At 38.9% G+C, this 27752-nt stretch overlaps 1 long non-coding RNA gene across 1 annotated transcript; it reads right to left on the bottom strand.

Annotated features, from left to right (window-relative positions):
- Positions 1–18991: 18991 nt before the first annotated feature.
- LOC132333620 (uncharacterized) lies at positions 18992–27398 on the bottom strand. Its single transcript, XR_009488216.1, has 3 exons — positions 27279–27398; positions 23830–23942; positions 18992–22544 (listed from the first exon to the last, which is right to left on the bottom strand). It is a non-coding gene; the product is annotated as an uncharacterized LOC132333620 (long non-coding RNA).
- Between the last annotated feature and the right edge of the window lie 354 nt (positions 27399–27752).

The following is a 27752-nucleotide window of genomic DNA, read 5'->3' as shown; positions in this document are numbered from 1 at the left end:
TTTTAAAGCATCATTGCTATTTCTGCTATGTTCACAGACACAGAAATAAGTAAGGAAATATGATTTAGCCTGACCACTCCTAGGAACATTTTTCAGCCATTTTATGGGTTGGAGTTGCATGGTAGCATGTGCTAAGAACAGGACATCCATCCTTGTGTCCTATGCTTTTCCATCACAGGTAATTACTAGACATAGACCATATCTCTTGTTTACATTCTTTGGTCCACATGAAGGAGCTGACAGTAGATTAATTAATTGTGAATGACTAATGAAATAGTCATTGTAATTAATATTTTGTTCTGTCCTGTGATTTTCCTTTCAGATTTCTAACCCAGTGAAGACCAATCTGACTTCAAGTACCCTTCCTGAACTTAAAAATGCAATCAAATAAGAAGAAAACCAGCAGCTGCTCCCCACTGAACAGTGATCACCACATTAAAAATTAAGCTAAGCAATATTCCATTCCTGATATAAATATCAGTCATCTTCAGCTCCACTTCTCCCCCAAAACTCACTAAGCAACCAGGCCTTGCAGCCAACAGTGACATGAAACAGTGACATCAGATTAAAATGCAGAGAAAAATTCAGACTCTTAAAGCTTAATTAACAAAAAGACAACAAGGAAACATGGTTTTTTCTTTAAAAGAAAACAAAACAAATAAATCATGTGGTACAATGGCACTTAGTTGTGACTCATTTCTATAATAAACCTACCTAAAAATATTATCTGGGTTTTGCTTTCCTCAGCACATTGTGGGGGACCTAAATGTCCCTGCTGGGTGCAAGCACTGATGACCGAGGGATCCTGTCACTAGTGTGACACGTTGTCACCCATGACCCACTGACTGTCATCACCCAGGGATGCTGAATCTTGCAAAGCCAGAAGCCAAGCCTCAGTGGTACTGGCTCTGCCCTGACTTTGTGGCCACTCCTTGCATTCCCAGCAAACTCATGACTTCCTTCCTCCTCCCACCAGCCTCTTTCCCTCGCAGCCACCGTGTCCTCACTCCATGCTTGCTGTCCTCTCTGAGCTGATCTCTGCCACCACGCCACAGTACTGTCATTATTTCCCTCTACTGGTGCCACAATCCATGCACAAAGTCCCACATTGTGCTGTTGAATATGGTTTCCACCAAGAGATTCAATTTATTTTTTTTTTTAACACAATGTGAAACATTTCTCTCATTTTATCTATTTGTGGCTTTATTATTGTGGCTGTAAGCCTTTGGCCTTTGTACTCAGAACCTGTCATTCTTCAAAATGGGTAACAGACCTTATGTTCTTTGTACAGCTATTGGTTTCCTAGAATATACATGCTTTTCCTCTGTTTTCACAGCAGCCTCCAGTGTCCTAGGCAATGCTCTACACCTGTTATACTCCATTTCTCTCAAAAAATGGCTGCATACAGACCAAACATTCAAATGTTGCCTCTAAAGGAGAGCCTGTTGGTGTTAATTCCATGCTATTTATTCTCAGGTATCTGCTAGGAGGTTATTGTCATTTGTGGAGTTGCTTATTGCTCTTCCTGAAGTATGAGGTTTTATGGTAAGTTCAAGTTGGCTTTATTGACATCTTAAAAAACAAGATATCTGTTTTTTAAGATATCAATAAAGATATCTGTCAAAGAGAGGATGCTATACACATATCAGGTAACAGCAATCCACACACTAAAAAAGTTAGTGAAATAAAGTTTTCTTGCATCAACTCTCTTATCATTCTTTTGACCCAATTATATAAATTCTAAAATTAAAATTGTTACTACTAAAAATGTTTTAGGGATTTGCATCATGTCTATTTCAACTATACTGATGATGCTTATCTACAATTAAAATAAGTGACTTGTACAAGCTTTCCTTCAGTTTACTTCTCAAATCTTCATGGATCACACCATAAAAGTGATATATAACCAATTTTGTTCTATAAAGTTTCATGTGGGATATTTGCAACATTGAGAAGGTTCTGCAAGTTACTTATTCATAGTAGCATTAAGGAAGAAATAGCTGGCACAGCCAGGCTATATGGATCTTAACAAGATTCCCAAATAAAATTAAAGGGTTTTTGTTACTATGCAAATCTATTTTTTTCATTGTAAATATTTCCCAGTGTAGATCAAGTAAAAAATTCATCTGTTGTATTTTCTAACCAGCCATTTCTTCCCTGGACTTTGTAATATGCAGATGAAAATCTGATCCAGGCAAAATTCAGTGTGTGATCACTCCAGTGACATATTTTCTATTAAATAATCAGCAGGTAAAGTAAAAAATAGTTTTGTCAGCAGGATTTCCTTTTTCTGGCTGTGTGCCAGCTCAGAGATATACTTCTTTCTGTTTATCTTCAAAACAAAATGTACATAACCATCAAGACAAGTACAGGAAAAGGCCATAAAAATGGTCAAAATGCTGAAAACTTTAGGTGCAGGAAAAGATTAAACAGTGATTCTTCAGGCAGGACCAAAGTAGGTAAGCTCCACAACACCAAGTTTCAGGAGAGTAATGTGTACTTCTCACTTCTGTGAGAATTTCTGTAGCTATGAGAGGAAGAGAAAAATGCTTTTCCCCCCTCAGAGTCTTTCTGCTCTACTGCTGGCAAGAAAGTACCTTTCTGTGCAATTGCTAGTGAGTCTGTGCAATTGCTAGTGAGAAGAAGCCCATGCCAGAGAATGGTCTGGGTAAACTCAGAACAACTGCATACACACACCCCGTCTGGACCCCCAGGCGTTCACACAGTTCTCCATGCAAATTTGAGCCAGGAGTACTCCAGTGAAGACAACAAGCTAGCTGGCACAGTCAGTCTTTAAATCAGGATTAGGTCTTATGTCAGAAAGGCAGACAAGTAATTTCTTCACCTGCAGTAGAAGGGAAAGCCACAGTCTGCTGTGTGTTTGGCCACCACCTATATAATTGTAACAGTTCTTGTTTATTTTTAAAAGCCATGAAAAGTCAGTCTCTTTTAATCTGAGGATACAAGATCAACTGTTTTCCTGGCAGTTTTCTTGCTTGATTAAGAGAATACAACCCTCTTAATTTTGCTTGATGTTGTATAACTAACAATGAGACTCTTTTTGAATCACTAGGTATCAAACATCACAGAAAATCAAAATATTCACCATGGGAGTAATAGGTTTTCCATTTAAGTAAATTTTCCAGCTCTGATGTGTCCACTATCTGATTTTCCAGAAAAAAAAACACCATTCTGCTCAGAAATGGTGAATCCAAACCAGAAAATGTGCAGAAATGGTTAAAAAATGGACATAGGGAAGAGAATCTCCCTTCAAATACAGTAACTTATCTTTTTGAAAGAATGTGACTGCATACCACAATGTATTAGGATTATGAATACAAGGAATAGGGAAGAATTGTTTGCTTAAATAGGATAAATTATGTAGCAGTTTTATGATACTTATTTTCAACAATATGCTAGCAACATTATTGAAATACACAGAAAGTGTTATCCATATCAGGAATGAGAAGAGATGAGAGAGACGTATCTATTGATAAGCATTCACAACAAAATGTTGAGCCTGTTTGCAGGAAAAAAAGAGATGTATTTATTGGATGAATTTTGGGCAGTGAGATGCATACTTACATGGGCTTCTGTTCTTTAAGGACCCAATGGGGGAAAAGGACTTTGTACACAGGCAAAAATGTATTTTGAGAGAGTAACTTTGATAGCAGTGAGGTATTTGCATCAGCAGTGCCCAGGACTACATCTGAACTTGTTTCCAAGGGAGACAGGATGTTTTCCAAGAAGAATATCATCACACCTTGAAATAGCAATAGACTCCCCTTGCAGAGTAAGAGAGAACAGCCAAGAACAGCTTGACCTTTATGGGGGCTGTTAGGTGATAAAGCTGCATTTATTTACCTACTTGCTCTTGGTTGTGTAAGAGAAAGCGTGATCCCTTACTTGAAGAACTTTGCACAGACCCCAAATCACAGATACAAAACATCTGTTTGCCTTCAGACTTCAGCTATAAACTCCAGCAAAGACTTCTCTTTGCTAGCAAAGTGCTTTGGTTTTTGCAGCTGCTCTTTAAGAGTAGCAAACCTTCCTGGCTGAAAGCAGGCAGAGAAAGCACCAAGTGCTTGTTTGTGTGACTGCTGAGGGGAACACAGACTTTGCACCTGTCTTCTGATGGGGTTCCTATGGGGTGAGGGACCTCACAAAGCAGGTAGCACTCAGAGTCCTGCACTCTGAATGCAGCAGAGCATGATGTGATGCATCTTTACTTATCCTTAACAAAATCCATCTCTGAGACTCCAAGGAGTTACAGTCAGATCTGTCTAAATTAATTGTCTAATTGTCTTTCCTTTATGTACTTGTATGTAAAAAAAAGGTACAATAATGTGCAAAATCTAAGAGTAACGTACAGTGAAATGCAGCCCCTTTAAACCATGCATAAAATGGGGCAATGTAGAAACTATGGATTACACCAGCTTCTTCGGCCTTAGCAAGTGAGGGACGAGTTGAAAAAAAGAGAGAGGGCAACATTCTCCTTAAAAATTGTTGACTGAAAAAGAAACAGAGGCTCTGGGGCAAAGCAAGTACAATGAAATGGGAGAGGCTACTCAGTCCCTCTGTTCCAGGACAAAATGTACTCTGTTCCTCCCTGGAAGAAATTTTTCTGACCTGGTTTAAAAATTCTCGGGGCAGGAGGTTTAGCATCTTCTGCAGGGAGCTTGTTTCAATGTTCCACCTCCTTAACAGATAAAAAGGCGTTTCTAGTCTGTAACTCACTTCGTGGTTGAAACAGACAACCAGAAACAGCATGAGAAGATGGATTCAGTGACACAAGCTGAGTTTTTGTACAGAATGGTTTTCATCCATCTGAAATGGATGAATTACTCAGAGTAAGAGCAAAGTGAACTGAGTCCTTCTTGGTCTGTCCCTCTTCTATATACCCCCAAAGTCCACATCTCTTTCATGATCTGTGTGACAGACCCTACACAGTATAAGAATGTGAGAGCAAGCACAGAGGTCAGAGCTCCTTCCAGCCTTTATCCTCTCCCCATCACCTGCAGCATGTGCCATATGAAGAAATACGACCAAAGCAAGTGCACACTGAAATGGCCCCCAAGGAATCATTTAATTTTCCATCAATCTGCATTTTAGTGAACAAGGGTTTGGACTTGTGGAGTTTTGTCGCAGATGCATTTTGCTTCCATTAATTTAACTAACTGCTTTCAGAGTGCCTGTGCAACATCCTTGTAACAATGAGTTTCACTGCCCAATGAGTGGATAAACATCAGAGATTCACAGAATCATAGATTGGTTTGGATTGGAAGAGACCTCAAATATAATCTAGTTCTAACCCCCCTGCCATAAACAGGCATGCCACTAGATCAGGTTGCTCAGGGCCCCATCAAACCAGGTCTTGAGCTTCTATAGATGAGGCATCCACAACTTCTCTGGACAACCTATTTCAGTGCCTCGCTACCCTCTAAGGAAATACCTCCTTTATTGTTCTGATCTTGCTGCCTGTTTCTTTCTTCTTTCCCCCTCTTTCCTAGAGAGGAGCTACAGCTTCAGGAGGCTGGCAGAAGAGTCACATCTAAGATAAGGTAGGTTTGTCTGTTTTCTTATGCTGAACTATCTTGCACAGAGACAATCATTCTCTTGTCATGCCACTTGCACACATAAAAATTTCCATTATTCACTTATTCGTAAATAGAGGTATTTCCAACATGATATCTTTTGAGGATGTATGGCTGGGATATTTGTCTTCTTCACCTTAACAACAAAAAGAAAACACTGAGGGTGTCTTCTTCATTGAGGGCAGTCTAAGTCATAGTTTGGAAAGGCAAGAGTGTATCTGAGAGACTTTTAATCCTGTTAGTCATGGCATTGCTGCAACCCATGCTTATAGATTGTGGGAAGTGGTATGTGAAACTAGACTTGCAAAGCAGAATGGGTACAGCTAAAAATAATCTGCTGTGATTAATGGATGGACAAAGTTGTGACTGACCGCTCAAAACTCGAAGAGCATCTCCAGAAACATGGGTTCCAGAAGTCACGGTGATTCATTGCCCTGGAGGTCAACGAGAGTCTAAACATGTGGTAATCAGTTCTGCCTGGTGATAGAAAACTGCCCTTCCATCCAGTTCACCTCTGACCATTATCAGAGAGGTTCAGCTACAGATGCAGATACCTCACTGTTGACTACAGCAACTGTGGTAGGGATCACACTTAAGCAGCTTACTTTGGTATTTTGAAGTTAGGAAGTTTTTCAATGTTTTTTTTAAAGCAGAACTTGCGTATGCATCTAAAAGAGTGTGAGTTTTGTTCTTTCTATTTGCAGAAGAAATCAAGTGGTTTGTATTCTCTTTTAGCTGTAAACTCATTGAAAGCCTGAACTCATGAATAACTTAAAATTTGAATTGCATCTGCTTTACTGTAAGTCTTTCTCTCTATGCACTTTATGACCCCACCCAGAATTAAGCTTGCTATGTGCAAGAAATAAAAAGAAACACAATAAAATTATGTAATTATCTCAAAAACTTTAAAGTTATAGATTTCTCATAACTGCCTTGACATTTTCTATAAACATTAAATATTCACCGGACTAACTTTATGGTTTTGAATTCTTCTTGAAACACAAAACTATTATAGTACCTATTGTTATCTATCATTAAACAATTACTTTATGTTAAATAACACTATTCTTCTGTAATGTATACAGATCCCATTCCAATATTTCTACACAGAGACACAAGCACATAATTAGCCTCGCCTGGTAGAGACATTGTGCTACTTTCAGGCTTTTTAAAATTAAAGTTATATCATAAAATATGTTTAAGTATAGCAGTCATCATCTGTGACATCAGGGAAAAAAATCAGTTTCTAGTCTATAAAAGACTTTCTAAAAAGGCATCACACAGATCTCATTAATTTTGAAGGGAACTAAACACCTCTATTTTTTTTTTTAATCCAGCTATGAGTCAGTGTTTTGTGAAAGTCATTGCTGAATACTTTCTGCAAGTTCTCAGATCCTTCACTGAGCCCATTTACTCCACATAGCCTCTAAGTGTTCATTTAAATCACAGTAAGCTAAGTGAAGAGAACACTCCTAGTGCAAATTATCAGAAAAACAATTACAGACTTTTCAACATTTGTAAATATTTTTGGGACTAGAAAGAAAGTAGCCAATTACTACTTTACATAATGGGACCAAGTATTTATCAGCAAAACAACTTATTTCATGGATTGTTTGACTGTCTCTCTTTTCTAAATATATAAGTAAATATATACATAGGTGTATATTTACTGAAGATGTTCAAGTATTAATCTAAATTGAAATTTACTCCAAATTCATGTATAGTTGTCTTGGTTTGGAAAGACAGGAGTCTGCTAAGGAAGGCAGGAGCCTCCCCTGAAATGGAGAATGTAAACCCTCCCCACCCCTCTGGATTGCTATGAATTTTAAATTAAGGGGCTTTCAGGCAAAAAATATGGGAGCAGGAAATCCCAGTTATTTAACAGGGAAGAAAAATAAAAGGATAAAATAAACAGTGTGGTACACTAGAACAACACTGACAGAGTCAGAACTCAATCTGACACCCTGTTGGTCAGGGTGTTGGTAGCAGGCCAATTGGAAATTGGCTGCAGTCCTCCTGATGTGTCAGGTGTGGGTCTGCTGGAGCAGGGGGTTGTGTAGAAAAGGATGTATTCTTCCTCCAAAGATCCAGTGGAAGAAGAGGCAGCTGCTGTTCCTCTGGTGAATCCAGTGCAGAAGCTGTGTTAGTGTTTCAGAACCTCTGGATTATATCTGGGTAGGAATGCTTGGCTCCTCCTTCTGGGCGGAGCATCTCACAATGGGATGTTATAGTTCTTATCAGCCATGCAGTGACATTCAATAGCCTGTTATCAGCAGATATCCCCTCCTGAGGGAGGAGTGGTTGTGGTCACTCAGAGGGAGAGAGATAAGGAAAATTGCCCACTTGACAAAAGACAACGGCCATACAGATGGTAATAAAAAACGTCTTGCCTTGCAGTCTGGAACAAGAGTTTAGTGAAGTTCTACTCTTTTGTAAAGAAAACCCCACTGCTGTGAAAGTGATATTTAATATCTCTATTTGCTCTAGGGTTATCAATAGAATACAAAGTCACTCCGTCCTTCAAAATAATATTGAGTAGTCCTTTCTGAAAACTCTTTCAGTTGTTTTCAATTAAAAATGTCGTTCTGCCCGTCGCCACTGATGTCAGGCAACTTACCAGAAAGTAATCTTGACCATCACAGGTAGAAACCAGTTCAGGATAATTTTGGGTGAAAGAAAATGAGAAAAAAGTGAAAGTGAAAAAGCTGACAATACACCTCTAGCTAAATTCTGTATGAAGATTGGTTATTCTGACAGAATATGTAAATTTGAGGCGCACACTTTCATCACACATGAGGGATGTAAGATTTCAGTGTTCACAGTATCAATGGATAATTCTTTCTCCTATTGTCGTGGTCATTTAACAGAGCATGTATTTGCCGTTGTCATCAATCCTAACACTCCTGAGGCAATGCCCTCCTGACAATTCAAAATTATTTTCAAAACTGCAAATAATGGTCCTCTTAACATCATGTTCAGAGAAACCTGAGAAACTTAGTTATGAGAAGCTACCAAATCCGGTGGCGTTCTTCATTTTAACTGCGGAAAAAAAGACAGACTAGCACATTCTCAAAGGAAAGATTTCAAAGAGTAATCATCATATAATTGAGGAGGTAGTAGTACCTACACACACTATATCACTTTCTTATTGTCCACATCTCTTGTACCCTGGACGAGTATTCCAGCTGGGAAACTGGAAAAGATTATTCCACAGGAGAAACATAGAAATGAAAGATGGCCTGGTGGAAAGCTGCATTAGGGAAACTGCTGTTTCTTGCTTGAGGTTGCTCTCATACAAGAAAAGGCTGTAATTGTTGCTGTAGGTGTATTATCACTGCCACCACTGCCCTGGGGAAAGACAGTGGAGAGCAATGAAATCTAATTAAAAACAACAGACTTTTTTGTCTTGAATGAGACAAAAACAAAAAAAAAAATGCGGTGGGGGAGGTAATTTGGAACAAGTGAGCATTGGCAGGTGTCGTTGCCTCTTCCTCTGTTCCAGTCAAACCATCAGATCTTGGGATTCTGACATTTCCAGAGGCACAGCTGGCTGTAGAGCTGGTGAAGGGGAAAGTGGGTTCTGTCCCCAGGAACTCGTTGTAATGCAGAGGAATTGCTCCATGCAAGACAACACCACTACAGTTTAATGCAGGTTGTAATTCTGTATTCCCAACATGGTATATTTGGGGCCATTAAAGAAAAAAGAGCAAATTTGATGTAAGGAGTACAACATGTCTGGCAAGAAGGGCAGTTGTCTGCACCAAGGCATTCAGGCTTCTGAACACCCATAAATTAGGGATCTCCCCTTCCCTTTCAGGCCCAGAGCAGCCAGGGGAGAATTCTCACAATACACCAGTGCCCCCAGCATGTGTGTTTGTGAGCGTATATGTGGAGGGGGTGGTTCCTTTTGCTGTCCCTCGAGAGAGCACCACTCTGCCAGCAGTGTGTTATGACATCTGTTTTTACAAACCCAATAATGCTCAGCATGCTGAGAAGCCAGGGCAGTTTTGATGGATGAACCCACTATAGCAGCACGATAACATTCTGTGAGCATGCACAAGGGATTAAGCAAGACACCAGCCCACTTCAGCGGGGTCAGGCTGTGCTCAGAATCTAAAAGGATGTAATATTAATGTCTATCTAATTGGTGAATTTGTCAATGCAGTGTTGCCATTAAACAGCCAGCCATCTGGACCCCAAGGTTTATGTGAGCACAGCTGATTGTCAAAACAATGGCATCTCACTGACCTTAAGAAATTTAATTAAACTGTTGTATTTCTTTCCATGCAGTAAAGGTACACAAACTAATAGCTAAGAATAAGGTTGTTGCAAGGGTTGCTGCTTCTGTTTTCTACAGTGTAAAATCATTTTTACATAGACACATATTCCTGGTAAATCTAAAATATCACATGCTGCACTGACACTTTGAGCAAGTCAAGTTTCCTTGCTGTGTGCTGTAATGAACACACAGCAACAGACAGAGGAGATTTTTCTAGAAAATAGTACTCTGTCATTCCATTCATCCTTTTTACTTAAAAGCTCATTTAGGACATTTACTGTTCAAAGACCAGCTCAGAAGATGTTATAGTATCAACTCAGTAACTCTTCCCCTACTATTATTTTAACCAGTATTTTTTTACATTGTGACAAAAAAAAAAAAAAAAAAAAAACAACAAAAAACAACAAGTTCTTCTTTTCCACACACTGACCCCTAAGGTACAGAAATGTGGGACAAAAGTGTCCCGGGTGATTGAGTTTTCCCATCCATATTGCATTGCTCTTTTTCTTTCATTGAACACCATCTTAAAACAATTTATTATTGCTCCTAGCCAGACTGAGAGGAGAACTGTTGCTTGAGAACTTCAGTGTTCTCATGGTTGCTAACCTTCCTTTAATTTCCATCTTAAAATTATTCATGGTCAGCTCATACTCCTTTGTTCTTATGCCAACACTGCCTTTTAGTTTAAATAGCTCTTCTCTACTGTTTACCTTCCCTGTGAATTTATAGAATGCAATCACTTTCTCTCAGCTTTTTTTCTGCTAGAATGAAACACACTTTCTCAAATCTCATAAAATACCCTGGCTGTTCTCCTGGACATGTTTTCTCATCTGCTCCTTTGACATCATGAGTTCACATTTCTTGAATGGGGGAAGCAGGGATGCAAGCAGCGTTCCACATTATCTCTAGCAGATGCCATAAAGAATGGCAACGATATTGAGTTTCCTTGCTAGAAATCTTCCATGTAAGACGACTTTTGCTTCCTCATAGCAGCTTCTCACAGTCATTTCCTCATCGTGCTGGCCAGCTGGAACACAAGCTCATCCTCTGTAGTCCAGTTCACTTCTCTGGAGGGCCTGTAGTCCTTAGCAGCTTTTATAAGATTTCCAGTGCTTCACCTTTTGCGTTTTACAGTGGGATTTTCTTTGTGCTGGTCTTTAAAGCCACTTAGACCTTTTTTTAAGGTGTTCTGGTTTTCTTTTTTCCAGTGACTTTCAATTGGGGTCCTCACAAATGGTATCAGCAAATTCACCTGGTTTTGTGAAGGGCAGTAAGGAGTATAAGAGGGGCTTCTGTAACTGTCTTACAATATATCTTCATGCTACCTTCATGCTATCTTCATTGTTGTGTCTTCCCTTTGAGACCTCTTCTTACACAGCTTATATCTTTGCTAATGATTTTTCACACAATATCACATCAGCTATTTTGGTGAAGATAAATAAGATGTACTATTAGTTAGGGGTTTAGAAAATGAAATATTTTTTATAAATTTAGAATTATTATTTATCTTTTTAGACTTTTTATTTTATTTTGCTTCCATCTCTTCTGTAATGATTTCTTTCAAAATATATTTAAAAGCTTCATATGATACTGAAGTCTAAGTAGCAGACTCAGTGTGTCATATTCTTGTTGGTTTTTGAGGACGGTTTTTTTGACATAAAAATGATATAGTTCCTATTCTTTGGTCATGTGGTTCTGCTTCAAATTTGATAGTTCATTTTTTAATATAGCATTATCGAGTGTTCAGTTCCTTCCCATTACTCTGCCACCTTTCAGGAAGCTTATAAGCTATTTCCCTTGAACTTGCTGTATGTGGTGAATGCATACCAATGGGAAATGTTCAACCTGTACAAGAACAAATACATTGAATTACTCCATCATTTTCTATTGTGCCAAGATGAGGTTAAAATAGCTATAAGCTCAACTGTAGACTGCATGAAAATACAATAAGATAGCCCTCCAGCACACAGAGATGATACAGGTATTTATAAAATGTGTCAGAAACATAACCTCATTGATGTGTTGCTTTTGCCATAGTGTGTAAGGTGGAGAGAGATGCTTTCAAAGGCTCACTGGGCAAAGCCTGTATGGCAGGCTTATTGTTCTGTCATTTGTGAAAAAAGCACCAACTGCAACTTCTGGTGACACGTTTGTTTCACTGACAGCTCATCTTTTAGCACCAGAAGCTTCTGTAAAATGAAACTCCCATCCTGCAGTTGCTACCATGTCAGTGCTTAAATCTACCGCATGTACATGAGCATATCCTTCTTCAAATGTACCACAGGAAGCTGATGAGCAAATGTTTGATATTTTTATACCCTGTGCTAGCTGCAAAGGACTGAAATTGTTTCAGTCCAGTGGGTCAGTCCTCCCCGTTTGTAATGCGTCACTGGTAGAGTGTGACAAAGCGATTTGAAATCAGACACTGATTAAAATGCCTGATCACATATCAGGAATATTGTTAGTTAGAACAAAGTTTTCTCCACTGTGAATCATTCTGCAAAGCTGACTGACTTGAAGGTTAGTTGTAGTACATTTTTTTAATCCCAGTCCACCAAAAATGAACTGCAGACACATTTCTCATCAGTGAATTAATTATCCTGTGGAGATCAGCCAGTGAGTGCTAGAACATGCTATTTAACCACCTTTAGGGAATTTGGATCCTTTTTTCAAATTCACATCGGCTCTTTATTAACATGGAGTTTGGTGGTGGGAAGGGGGTTTGTGATAAAGGTCAGAGCTGCTCATTAGAAAGCTAAATGAAATGTGGTAATGTAATTCATTCCTCTAACATTACAGCTTATGCAAATGAAAAAATACATAAACATATAGCTACATGGATATCTAAAAAGAGGGCAGTTGTACAGTATCTTTATGCTGCTATCAAGTGCACATTATTAAAATACTTTGCAACAGCCCTTCCAATACCCAATTACTCCAGGTAGAAACTACTGCACAGGCTAGTTGGATTTTTGCCTCCCAGAAAAAGTGTCCAGACTAAGTGTTCTAGTCAGTACAAACAGATGGGAGAAGGTACTTTCTGCTCTCAGACAGAAGCAGAAAACCATTTGCTCCAAAACTTGAGTGCAGGACAAGAATAAAATGGTATTAGGTTATGCCACATAAACACTGAATTTCTCAGCGTCTGGGCTGTTGCACCCCTGGAGGAAAGATAGGTGGGAGCTCTCAGTGTCTTTAGCATTCAGAGAAGTTAATATTGTCCCATTACGGAGTCAGTAGTCCGTGAGGATCCAGGTCTGTTTTATTTACTTGCTGGCTGTTGATGTATTTAGGAGTATCAGGCCTCTAGTAAGAGCTTGACATGCACTGTGGAGCCTGGATGGCTGCACAAAGGAACTCAGATGCTTCCCAGAAAAACCAACTACAGATTTTGACACTAGATATAATCTCCTGCTGTAAATATTGATGTTGGTACTGACACCAGTTTAGCTGTTCTGAAGAATGTTTTTTGAAGCAGGAGCCTTGAAGAGGCCCCATGTAAATGCTGCTGGGGAGTAGCTACCCTAATGTTATCATCCCAAGCCTCCCGTATCGGAAGCACAAATAGTCTGGATAAAAATATAAATAAATAAATATAAAAATATTACCAATATGGAAGATGGGAACACAGGAAAACAATGTATTTTCACTTTCATAGAGGGCCAAATCCCTGGAAACTCTAATCATGGGAATAGGTGCTACCTGAAGGACTGACAGGGGTGACTGCAGCAGAACTACTCCCTGAGGAAGGTAAAGTCACATGTGTGTGAGTTGTGAGAGAGAGTCCATTTACAGGGCTGATTCCAGTGCTTTATTCCAACCCTTCACTGTCTCCCCTCTCTAATTTGTATCAGCATTTGACAGCTTGTTGACAGCTCATTAGGGAAAAAAAACCCCACATGTGACCAAAGCACTCAGTGCAAGCAGGGAGATCTGCTCTCTAATTGTGAACTGTATTGAAATCTGAACCAGATGTGGCACTGCAAATCAGAAACCAGCCCAATTAACATGTCTAGTAAAATATTTTTAAATTTATTTAAATTATTAGTTGGTATAAAACGTAATAGCAGTAGCTGCTTATGTGGGAGTCTAAGTCGTAATAAGTGGCAGATCAAAGGAAACCAGAGAGGTTTTTGGATTTATTTTTCCTGAAAGAAGGTATGGTGCAATATGAATGGCTTTAAACCTTGTCATCTCTGTCATTGAACACGAGCCATTTGTGGACAGGTGCCTCTGGCCTCACCCCAGACTCCAATCAGCACTGAAGGAGAACTTCAGACTTATAGCAAAACCAGAGCTGTGGTAAGCACTGTAAAATTCACATTTTGCTCTTGGGATTTTTTTTTTTTTTTTTTTGACACTGGTTAAATTTAAATTAACCATTTGGGCCTATATTTCTAGGTTTAGATTGGCAATTCTGTTCATTAGGCTCTGTTCTCAAAGAGAATTCTTGAATTAAGGGTGTCAGGTTTTCCTAGTAGAATGTAGACGCTACAAATCAAATTACTAGATTTGAAGCTTCTCTGAGGAATTGCTGCATCCTTAATCTGAAGGAACCATTTCTGAATTTGTTTTCTGTCTCTGAGAACTGGAGACAGGCAGCTCTTCATGCAATGAAAATCTCTTCTTTTTTTTACTTTACATTATTTTTGAATTCGACAGACTTACTGAAACAACAAAGCAAACTTCCAGGCTAGGAGGGATTCAATATGTACATGCAAACAAAGGCACGCAGCTCAGGTCCATTAGGAAATATTTGTAACTTCTGCTGAGCAAAGACAAGCTGGCTGAATGTTTTATGTAATCTTCTAGATGATGTATTTATGTCATGGAAATAACCATCAGGGGGTAAGATGCAGGTAGTATTTTCCAGCCCTGTACTCAACAAAAAGAGAAACCCTTGCAAAGGGCTGAACTAAATTATAACCTGTGTACACCATGGGGTAGATTCAACCATCTATCTCCCCCACAAGCTTCCCTCAGAGTCCCAGTAATGGACTGATCATTTATTTTCAAAAGTCTTTTAATTATTTTCAAAATACTTGGTGGAAGGCATGGGTATGCAGAATTTTCTGTTTCAATAAATTTAGAAGAAAAAGACCTCTATGAATAACAGCTAGTGCTTCATCTAAGGACACTGAGGCCTTTAGAGCTATAAAAGTGGAAAAGCACATTTTGCAAAGCAAACTCTGTAGAAAAAGATTACAATGAAACAATGGCTTTCACTTTTAAATCCAAGAGCATGATGACCTGAATAAAGTCACACAGAACAGTTATGTTCTGAGTGTGTATATCAAACAAGATGACACCAGGAGAATCATCTCACTATCAAGTACAACTTCTTAAACAAAATAGCTAACAGCTCTGTGCACACACTGTTAGTTTACTGAATCCAAAATAACACATTTGAAATTAGCATTAAGGTCCTCTGCACCTCATTCCTTTAATCTTTTTACCAGCTCTTCGACATTATTTTCTTCTTGCTTTTAGAATGGGTGTAAATATTCTCATTTGTGTTCTACAGCTAAATGAGCTACAAAAGCCTACTTTCGTTGCTTCCTGGGTAACTGATCTGCATGATGCACATTTCATAGAAAACATTTTTTTAAAATCCTGCTGCAATTGCATTTATGGGACTGCCCATGCATTTGTCAGAGTAGGGAATTTTTGCACCTTATTGCTGGCACTGCAGGTTCAACTTTTCATTCTGTAGATCTGTCCCTGTCTGTCTGTCTGCCTGCAATGAGATGTGATGTGTTGTTTCCCAGCAACACACACTTGGTGGTGTTTTAGTGTCTGGTGCTCTGAAGCTGCTGGATCACTTGAACAAAAAGGAAAAACAAACCCCAAACAAAACAACCCTTTGGCACCCTGGTTGCTAAAAGGGAAGCACCCACTACATTGCACTGTCTGTAAAGTGCTTTCTCTTTGGTTCCCTTTGGAAACGTGGCAAAACAATATAGGAATGATTCAGATTCCTGCCATCAGGAGAAGTTTTTGGAATCTCTTGGTTGAGTTTGTCAGGTACTACCTCACTCCTACCTCACAGCTGCCTGAGCTTTTGCTAGGCTTTGGCAAGCCATTTTATGAAGGCATTTATACCCCTGCTTTCCCTCAGGCACCATTCCTCTACATTTTGAGCACTGCCACATCATCTATAAGATGACTCTAAAGTGCTTCTATCATCAGCACTGTGCAAATGGAACAGTACAGAGGCATCCATCTCATATCTGCATAGAATGTGTCATTATTATAACCACACAGGAGAAATCACCAAAAAAAAAATTGTTCAAAATATTTGTCTGATCTAATTTTTTTTTTTTAATCTGGTTAGACAGTTTTCTCCTTCTTCAGGCAAACAGATGAGGGAAGAACATGGTTTCCTTTCCTGCTCTTGAAGGGTTTCAGCTGCCTGCTGGCTGTGGTCATTAGCAGTCAGCCTTTTAAGAGCTCTTCAGCACTTTATTCCATCAGTTGTAACAACTGCCTCACTGCTTACCCAATTACTTTCTGTCACTATGAAAATCTTAGTTTTATATTAATTACTTAATTTAATAACAACCTTCAGATGTGCTACAATCACAGTCTGATAGGAACTGCAGGATATTTACTCTGATAGGAACTGCAGGTTATCAGATATCTTCAGGAAGTTGATTTAATCTCCTTAATTTAATGCTTTTGAAAATGTGTTAAATTCTGTTCACTTCATTTTAGCAATTCCCAATTTTACAATGTTTTTTCTGCTTTTTAACTAGTTTCAGCGTGTCTTTCCCCACTATTTTGAATCCCAGCTTTCTGAAATTTGTTCTAATATTTCTTATGCACACTGAGTCCCCCAAATCCACAAGAGACATGAACAATGTGTTCATCTGTTATCATATATTAAGAAAATAAGCATTATTATGTGGTGGAATTTTATGATTTTCAGAAACCACACAAAGATTTTTCTTCTTGGCACCATAATGTAGTGGTTCTCTTAGTCTGTGACTAACATTTATGAGGTGATACTATAGCCCTGGGTGGTTGCTCCTTTATTTATTTTTTACATCCATAGCATTTTATGAAGGCATTTATACACAAATCCAGTCACAAGAAACAGGCACACAATAAAATTGAGAAGTACCAATCAGATGTTTGTATTCACAAGCAATGTTATGTATACATGCCCATATACTGTCTTATATGGTAGAGACTTAAGAGAGACCTCAGTCAGCAGGGTGAAAGCCACATGTTATATCCCCAACAGCAGTAAATCAGGGGTCCAAAATCTTCCCTGTAAGAAAAATAACTCTGCTTATCTTGGGAGACAAGCTGAATTCCCAAGAACTCTATCTCTCTTTTCCCAACACAAAGCTGTCAGGAAGGTGCTTAAATGTGCTTTACATGTGTTTCATAGCATCCTCAAGAAATGTTTCCTTCCAGCTAGACAGTTGAGCTTTCTCCCTTTGAAGCCCTGTCCTCCCACAGTTTCTTGGGATTGTTATTTTTGCTTCATTCAATAGCTTGTACCTAAATTGCTGGCTGTTTGAATGTTTGGGATATTTTTTGTTGTCAGTGATGTTAAATCAAAGCACTCCATTTGGACTTTACCTAGGAGAACAAAAAAACAAAAGCAATGTGCCCTCCTGAGACTTTAACAAGCATGTTGGAGAAGAGAGTGGAGGTGGAGCTGCTTGTAGCCAGCATCTTGTCTTTGAAATGTTCATGCCCGGAAAGCACGTTCCAGACCATTTTAGCGACAGCGGGGGCGCCTTCACATTTCAGTGTGTTCAAAAGTTCAATCAAAAACAATTTTGAAATTTTAATTGAAACTGAAAATAGAAAGGAGCCCAACTGCCCTCTGTTGATCACAGCAACAAGGAGGATAAAAGAGAAATATTGCCGCTATGAAACAAAAACAAGCTCTGCAGGGATTTTCAAAGAGGATCTTGCTGTTGATGCTAACTAATTTTTTCACTGATCTGTTCATATGGTCTAACAGGGAATTTTAAAATTAAAATTCCCAGTATTTATTGGTGTTTCACCCCATCTTCAGATTGTGCGTGGATTTTACTCAGTAAGTATCCGGAGGTGAGGTAGCCTGTATCACCTGCATACACAGAATATTGGTGGGACCAAAAGGGTTGAAAAAGTGAGTGGCAAAGCAAAAATCCTTCAAGTCATAAAGGAATATAACACTGTCAACAGGAAGGTAAAAGCTGCTTTGTGAATGCAGCCAGGCTTTCAGCTCATAAAGGACGTTCACTCTCATTACTCAGTACAAGCTTTGGGTTTGCCGAGTGATCTTGAAACTGCTGTTAGCAATCATCAAAATTAGGGCCACTTGACTGGATTCCACTTCTGGGAAAGGATGCCATGGCCACAAGTAGGTGATCCACCGCACACACTAAGCTTTAAGTAAAGCAAGTCTATTAAGAAGTATTTCCTAGGGGAAAAAAAAATCTTATTAAACAGCCCTGAAGTCTTTAATACATCTCTGTGTTAGATGTGCTCTTTTCAGTTCCTGTAAATATGTTACTAAGAAAGGATAAGAACAAATGCTTCAAAAGGAGAAGTCTTGTTTGTAACAGAATTTGTTAATGGAGTGTTGAGATTAGGAACATATTAAGTTTAATAAGAAATTTGTTGGAATATCATATATCACAGATAAGATAAAGGAATATCAAAATGTGTGTTGGTTGGCACCAGCAGGTTATATATTTGGTATGAATGTAAGCACACTGACTCACATAAATAAGCACCTTATTTAAGACTAATGCTAATTTTAAATACTAAACAGTCATCTCATTTCTCTCATCCCATCTGTTGCCAACAGCAAAATATAAATTATGAATGGCATTTTTTGCCTTTTATTCACCGCTTTGCAAATCCAGCAGAGGTTTCATTGAAGAGTTTTGTGCCTTTGGTAGGTAAGGATCACTTTGAACAATCAATTATTTCACTTTTTTTTTCTATCTTGGTGAAACAAAGAAAACTAAGGGCAAAATTTCATCCATTCTTTTTTGTTTTCTTCTTCTTTTTTTTTTTTAATAACCCACAGACATTGCTTAACACTATTAAATATAAAATTTGATTTACTCTCTGGAGTAAAAAGGAAATAATTTATTATATTTCCAGTATGAAAAGTCACAATTCAAAACAGTCTGAGCTCCAATGCTAGCAGCGACAGAGGCCAGTTTTGAATTTCTTTAGTATTTCTGGTGATTACAGGGAGTTGTGCCTGCAGATCCCTTCCCTTGTCAGCAGGGACTTAAACAGCAACAGCTGAGTTAAGCCACACTCAAGGAGAGGAGTGGGCACTGGTCTGAGGGCAGCAACAGCTGTTTGAATTGTTGTTTCCTCTCTGCTCCGAGGAAAACAAAAAAATTGTGAAAGTTTGCCAGAAACTGACATTCATCAAACACTGTCTGGTCAGTCAATGTTTATTTCATGAGATCATGAAAAGTGATGAGACACTCTCAAAGATGTCACATAGTTCTTTTGAGGCACAGACCAGTATTGTAGCTGGATGAAAGCTGCAGTGTGGTGATGTCCTGCACTCCCATTGGAGTCAGTTGTTTCTCATCTATTTAAAGAAATCTGAGATGAACTTTCTGAACTGAGCTCAGGTAAATCTCTTTCTTATTAGCTCCAAACACAGCCAGAATCAGCCAAGAGCTTGTTGGACCTCACAGCATAAATTCTGCACATGATTGAAAGCATGGAAACTTTTTATAAATTTTTCTGGTGTGCCTGGAACTGTTTAGCTGAAAAAAGAGCAAAGGTTAAGACCGGATCTGTTTAGACTGGAGCCAGTTTTAGACTGGATCTGTATTTGTTTGATATAACAGCTATGTGAGACAACAGGTCACATAAGTGATCTTATCTGTATTAGCTTTTTCTTATTTACCAGGTCAAATCCATTTTCATTATTATCTAACATCCAAACCAAAACAATTTGCAGGTACACTAATGCATATCAGTAAATTAAGAGGATTTCAGAATACCTCCTAGGCTGCTTAGTGTTTTATGCTGTCTGCAACCTAGTAAGAAAAAAAAAGATTTTTACCTTCTGGCATTTCATCTTATCAGTTCAGCCTGCTGCCTTACTGGAAGAGCAGTGAGAAACTTTCACATTCCATAATTTTAAATTACTGTGGGTTTTCTACCTTTTTGATTATTTTCACTGTGTGGGATCGATCTCTGACTGTGCCTTCTGTGCTGATGCGAGGTGTGCTGAAACAGTTTTCTGTCCCTTTCATCAGATCTGTTTGAGAGGAATGACAGCTGTAAACTGGCAACCTAATTTTCTGGCAATTGAAAAACATGCCATTCAATATGTCTGTACAGTAACTCAACACCATAAGTTTTTCTAGTCATTCACATTTGCTGTTTAATTAGCATAGGTACAGCATAATTGAGGAGAGATGAATATTTGTCTGTCAGTGCAGCGTCCAACTCTGCCTGGTGCAGGCCTGCCTTATAGATCCCTGAAAAGAAACAAAGATTTTATTCCATACAGGAGTCTTATTTGATAAAGTTTTCTGACTCCAGGCCAAAACCACAGATGAAGGTTTTGCTGAATGACCCCTGAGATAACAGGGAAGCTTCCAAGCCCCGCTCCATCAGGAACACACAGCCTGACCCAAATACCTTCAGAATGAGCAGAGGCTTTCCAGCATTTTCAAGTCACTGAGAATCAAGTCTGCAAACTGCAAGAGGCACTCCAGGGGCACAAACACAGACTAAGACAAGGCAGTATAAATTCAATACGTTTCTTTTAATATTTGTAGAAAAGTACGGTTTAAGTAATGCGCCCCAAAATATGAAGCCAAAGGAAAGTACTCTTACTTTTTGTTTTTTCTTTCAAAAAATCCAACAAATTCCATTCCTGGTAATAAGATTAAGTAGCTGAGCCAAGAATATTTACGAGCATTTCAATTTCTTTATGCTTTGCAAAGGTAAAACACTGCATTATTTGGTGAAATCTGTACTCTATTGTTATTTTAAACCAAATAGGCTTACATGTGTAAAATGTCTTAATGCCATGATATGTCAGTGGTGGTGCATTCCTGAGAGCAGGCAGGCCTAGAAACAGCAGGATGCAGGACATGTTTCAGTAAACTCAATACCTGCACTCTATGGAGTACATAAGTGCAGGACACATAGTTCAGCCTAACTCAGAAACAAAGAATTTCAGAGCCTAATTTTGAACATTTAATTAGATAACCATCAGCATTTCAATTTCTAACTGTTATCAGGTTAAATTAAGTGAATGATTTTATTTCAAATGAAATTGATTGGAAGCACTGTTTTTGTAGGATATATTTTTAATATTCTATATTGAATTTGTCCAAGACAGAATTTAAATATTATTTGAAAATCACAGGGATGTCTTCTCACATTAAAATCTTTATTTTTCTTTGAAAAATGCTGATGGTAGAGCTCAGGAATAAAAGGTCAAATTATTGTTTTAATTCACACTGAGGACTGCAAAGGAATCTTGTTTTAGCTGTGGTAGTTTCTGATGCAATGATTCATGAGAGACACCAGATCAGAGCAATTTAATTTGGAAGAGCATTACACAGAAACACTATTATCATTATTATTATTAGCTTTTTAATGTCTTTTTTTCTTATTCTCTGTGCATATAATCTATATATCACATTTAGCTGCAGCATGTATGTTTTGTTTTCTGCATTTTCTCCTCATCCCAAATGATTACTGCATTGTTTGGTGTTTCTGAAAGTGTTAGTCATGTGAAATGGCACTGAAATAATTTTGCTTTTCCTGTCAAAGGAAATGAAAGCAAAAAGATTATTACTTTTCCAAGTTACAAAACAGTACTGTTATTGACACGAAGCAAGCAAAAGCAATAACTCCTGATAATGTGCTAATAAATAATATATGTTTATATACATTGGGCCTCCTTTTATACAACTTCAAACCTGGAGTAACTTCACCATAGCCAACACATTCATAAATAAGAGAATACTCAGAGCCACTACTTACCCATGAATTATGTATTAATGGCAAGCAAAAATGTTAATTTAATGCATGCACGTCTTCACTGATGGATGAAAAAAAAATAATGGTGAAATGCTAGAAAGTGAGTAAATCTTAATCTTACAATAATGAAAGCACTTTTCCTGTGCCAGCCTGAACTCATACAGTCAGATCCTCCACTGTCCCAGGCAGTGCTGATGCCAGGAAAGTTTTGGCAGGCATGCCAAACAAATTTTCCCACCCATTTAAGAGAGCTGTACAGCCTAGAAAAGCATCTAAATATTCTTTCCGACAAGTCTTTCTGCAGCTAGGTAGTTAATGACATAAAAAAATGAGGAGAGTATTATGAACAGTAATAGGTTCAGATCATTTTGATTGCTTAGCCTGATGAAATCATACATAGACCTGTCACCTCAAATGCTGCTGGGTTCATGTTCAGAGTCAGGCTCAGACTTCCACTTCTGGTTTCATGGCAAAACTCCTCAGTTATTCCACCATGACATTAAGGAAAAGGAAGTATCTGACTCCTCAAATCATGCTGCTTTTGAATGTTCCTCCTTGGTTGTTCGGGGTAAATAGAATGGCAAACCTGGCAGCAGGCAGATCTAAGTGTGGTCGACTGTTCTTGCTGCCTCAAGAGAAGCAACACAAGTTCATCACCCCAGGAGGAGTTCTGGTGGTGGCTGCTGGAGGAACAAAAGGAAGAGTGTTAGGGCTGAAGGCTGTAATCCTTCAGGACACACAAAGCTTGGAAGAAGCCTTGGCATAGGTACCAAGGTGCCACCAAGTATTCCACATGGCCCCAGAGGGGCAGTAAATCTGTTCTAACCTGATAAAATGGCCAGCCATAAGTTTAGCTGTTGTTCTGGAGACAATCAGTGTGTTTAACAGCAGGTAATTAAAAACAGTAAGTAAGGAAACACTGTGTGATATGAACGACCTTTCATTAAGACCAAATGGACTTGTGAGCTGAACACTAAAGCACCAAACATGGTAATACTCCCTGGTTCTAATTTTGTATTTCTTAAGATTTCTTTAAATGCAAAAGGTAAATTCTATTAAGGTAAAGTATGAACTGAAAAATACAGCTGCTGTTGCTGAATTTCCCTTAAGAATACCTGTACATGGGCTTACAGATACATAGAGAACTCCAGAGATAACAATCAGAGTAGAGGGAAATCAAATGGAAGAAAAATTACTTTTTGTTTACTTGACTTCAATTTTGATCTTAAATAAGTTATGTGTTATGTAATTACTTGAAAATCAAACCTTTGATTAACTTTCTTGCTTGTAGAGCATAACAAAGAATGTACCTGCTATTCCACTATGAAACAGAATTATTTCAAGATATTTAAAACTCTTAATTTTGTCATTTTTTCTAAATCAGTTAATATGTATCCTGACATTGTCTGAAATGTACCAGTGCATGCTCATTTGTTAAACTAACATATGTTAGCAAGGGGGCAGTCTTACCAGGTGCCAGCTTGAGTTATGCAGCATAACCTTGGGCTTAATGTAACCTTTCAGAGATTCTCCACACTTACATACATTTAAATGCTTTTAGTCAGCTGCTGCCCTGATGGCAGAGAATATGGGTAACATGGAAATGAGTGTGGATCCCCGGGAGTCTGGAGCACTTCCTGGTGTCCTCTGTTGCTTAGATCAACAGGTTCTGTGTTCATCCTGCCTCTGCCACAGGCTACTCTTAAAACCTGAATTTTGGGACTTTCTTTCTTCAACACTTTCTTCCCCTTTACATAAACATATACTCACTCTCAGTGTCCCCTCAACAACACTGAACAATTTTTGTGGTGACAACTATAAGAGGAAATGCGCCCTGGTAGTCAGGATGTTCAAATGCTCATTGACTTTCTTCTTTGTGATAAGTAATTTCCCGAAGTTCCATATTACCTGTGTTCTGCTCATTAAAAGTTGTTCTATTCAGAAATGAATTTATTACTATGAACTTACATAAGATAAATTTTTCCAAGACACATAGTATGCATTTCATCAGATCAGCACTTCCAATTCCTCACAGCATGGGCAGGACTCCACTTCTTGAATCCAATTAAGTGAATAAATATCTGGGAATGAAAAAAAAAGTCATTGCTTTTAACATGAAACAGATGACAGAATATGCATAGGCAGATACAGAATTTCCTCCTCTCAGATGTTGCAGAGTCTGAACTTGTAAAAATCCATCTGGGAAAATATATTTCTTGTGCATATAAATTTTGCACTATCCATAAAAGAGTTTAAAAAATATATAACTAGATTTTGGTGGCTTTCGATGGGCAAGACTGGAGTATCACTATCTACCTCTTAGTCAGGCATTGATCTTTACCTAACACAGACATAGTTTTATGTGACTGTTTAGGGTCCAGCACTATGATATCACATGGTAAACATAGAGGAAAACAAACAGGAAAATCCATTTTTAGAGTGTGCATCAAATTTTGGATCATGCCATAAGCCATGGGATGTTGGGAAGGATGGAAGTTTGACAAGAAAGTCTTACAGATAGGTATGCTTAGCAGAAAGATTTTTAAATGTAGAGTCTGATGAAGGAATAGAGATGGAAGCAAGTTTTGATATAGAAGAAAAGAATTGCTGAGCCAGTCTTACTGGATAACCAAGAAGACAAAGGTTATGTTAGTTAGAAGGGGCTTTTATGATATATAGCAAAGGATAAAACCACCTCAAACAAGATGTTTTTACCAAGCAGAAAGATAGCTCAGGCAAACAAGTCAGCAAATGTGGCAAGCAGAAAAAAGGTCTCAGAATTTTCCACTGCAAGAAAACAGAAAAAAAACTTCTAGCTTAAACTGGAATGCACTAACTGTTGGTGATTGGAGAATAGTAACATGAATATGGTAATTAGAGTAGTTATGATATGCTATAGATAATAGTTAAGGCATAGAGTGGTTCTACTGTACTAAGATGCTAAGCAAAGTAGATAATGCATTGTAACCAAAACCAAAGGCTCTCCAGGCCTGCCTGCAGCTGGAGCTGACAGCTGTAGGCACAGGCTCTGTCACCCATGACCCTGGACTGCTGCAAAGTCTTGGATGGAATAAACTGCATTTTGGAGAGCTGCCTGGAGTCCCTCATTTCAGCTCTTACAATGTTTCATTTATTACTAAGTAGCTCATAACAGTTTTTACATGGAAATCTCATATGCCATGGACATATTTGGCACACCTACCAGAGGAGAAATACGGGGTTTTGAAGAACCACAGGTAGGGCAGTAATATAATTGCAGGTTTAATAGTAGTGCTCAAGTAGGGATATAAAACAGGTGAGATGCTGTGGTATGCTCATCCAATCTTCCAGGCAAGTTTTTCCCCCTGTCACATATTTGAAGGTATAAAAAGCCTAGAACATGTTGTGGCTGCCAGCTCTTGTGATATTATTGCAGCTCATACAATTTGGGCTTTTTTTTTCTTAGAGCAAAGGTTCCTCAAAAGATTCAAGACATTTAGTTTATATCTAAAAAAAAAAAAAAAAAAAAAAAAAAAAAACCTACAAACAAACAAACAGACAAACAAAACACCACCCAGATCTGTGTGGCTGTCAAGATTCTCTGTTGCAATGATAATTTTGCAAATGCACTGGAATCAAATGGGTTTTAAATTTTTGGAAGCCAGAATACAAAGGGAGCAGTAGTGGCATTGGAAGAGGCAAAACTTTAAGCTAAGAAACAAGAAACAAATTCAAAACTATATCTGACTCTTAGACAAATCTCATCACTTTTGCTGGCTTGAGTAACGGACTCCTGAAAAGTGGGAACTGATGACTTTGGGAGTTTGCTTTTTGCTTTCATTTTTAAATGAAAGCTCGATGCTGTCAGGCCTGAAAGCAACATGATGTGTTGTCACCGAACTGGTGGGAATCCCCTGAGCCGCGGCCAGGGCTGCTGCCCTCCCTCCCAGGGACAGTCCTCGGTGGGCACGCAGGGACACGCGGGACTCTGCGGGCAGCCCGGGCTGGCAGAGGAGGCATTACAAGGTCTGATGGGATAAGAAAAGAGACTGGACGGGTTTGGTCACAATCCCTCCTCCCTGACCCCCCCTACTTCATGTACAGAAGAGTCTTTTGTGCCTGTGTTTTGGTTTTCCTGCTGTTTGATTTTTTCAAAGCCTGAGGATACAGAACACACTCGCCTTTCAGAATAAGAGAAGAAAATCCCCCTTGTGGGTTTTGCCAGCCCTCTGACCTTTAGGGCTGCTCATTCAGGCTCAGAGCCACCCCAGGGGAGTGGCTTCAGAGACAAACGAACTCCACAGGATCGCCCAGACAGAAATTTCCTCCCAACTAATTTAGCCAGTGGGTCCCTGCTCACACCCGAAGCTCCATAGCAGCCCAGCACCTGCCCTCTGTGCTGGCTGTGCCTAATAATCCCGGGAAAAGCCAGATAACCTCATTTGCTGTCCTTCAGCTTTTTCCCCAGGCAAAGTTCATTATCCCGGTTTTCATCTTTTAAGAGAAACAGGCTTCTGCAAGGGACCTTGCAGGGCAAGAAGCAATAAGTGGGGTGAGGCTGTGAATATGCTGCCAAAGGAGAGGCTTTTCCTTCTTGGAGATTTTTCTGTCTTCCTAGCTGCATTTGCGAGAGCAGCTCCCATCACCTTAGTGACCAATGGGTTTCTTAGTGACCTGTTCCAGGGGGCTGACAGGAATCCTTCCCGATGGACGCTTCTCCCTCTGTAATTCAGAATATTCCTCTGGCGCTTCCTCTCAGCCACAGGTACACACTGCCACCACCAGATCAAACGGATCCATTTAACAAACTCAGGGGGCCCTAGGTAGACCAAAACTGTCAGGTTCATCTGATTTTTAACAAAATGACAGGTTTTAGCATGCTGCACCCTGCTGCTTGCAGCCTTTAACTAGAGCTGATTGGGATTTTTCTGTCAAATTATTTCTTGAGCAAAAATACAGACATTCATAGAAAGTTCTGATTTTACTGTTCCTTGAGTTTCTGCAGGGAAACAATTTAGATGGATTTTTGTTTACTTGCTTTTATTGCTGTTTTGTTAAGAAATTGAATTTTCATTTTTTAAATTTAGTAGAACTCATTTGAAATTAAGTTTCATTGTATATAGAACTGGGGTTTTTTGCCAGAGTAAAGTGTTGTAGAAATTTACTAACACCTCTGTTTGTGACCAGTCTCCACTGTGGCAAATGCACCTCCTAACACATCCTGGGTTATCATCTGCTCAGGCTGTAACAGTGCAGCACCAAACACACAGTTCAGTCAGGAAGTCTGACCACAGTGCAGAAAATAATCATCAGAACTCCAAGAAACACCTGCTGATGCTTTTGATCAGGCTGTTACTGTTCCCTAGAAGTCCATGTCTGGTGCTGTCATAAATATTCAGATTCTGGGTATCAGAAAACTCTCAATTTCCTATACTTACCATGATTACTTACTGGCTTTACAAGTTACAGGAAGCAGAGAGTCTGGTCATGATCCAAGCTCAGGTGTGCCAATTACTTGTGTGCTTTAGCTGGCAGTTTGGGTTCTATGAGAATCATGGCTGCAGATGTGCTCAAATCACTCAGTTAAGCTATGATGACATACCCTGAAACAAAAAGGGTTCTTGCACTTTCCAGGATGCAATTAGCATGGATCAGTAAAGAAAGCAGTGGTGGCTCAGAGCTTGCTGTCATTTTCTAAGTTGCTCAGGGATGAATGTCTGATATATGGCAGAATGAAAGCAGGGCAATTCATTAAAGGAATTTTACTCTAGTTGCTAAAAACAGAATGCTCAAAACCTGGATATGGAACTGTGAAAATATGGAAGAAAATTAAACTTAGCTGCCTCCAAAGAAGAAAAATTGTACCACAATGGTATCCAAACCATTTATGGTAGCAAATTAAATACTGTTGT

Source organism: Haemorhous mexicanus, chromosome 1 (assembly GCF_027477595.1).
Source record: "Haemorhous mexicanus isolate bHaeMex1 chromosome 1, bHaeMex1.pri, whole genome shotgun sequence".
Classification (NCBI taxonomy): domain Eukaryota; kingdom Metazoa; phylum Chordata; class Aves; order Passeriformes; family Fringillidae; genus Haemorhous; species Haemorhous mexicanus.
This window is presented reverse-complemented; position numbering and strand designations above follow the sequence as displayed.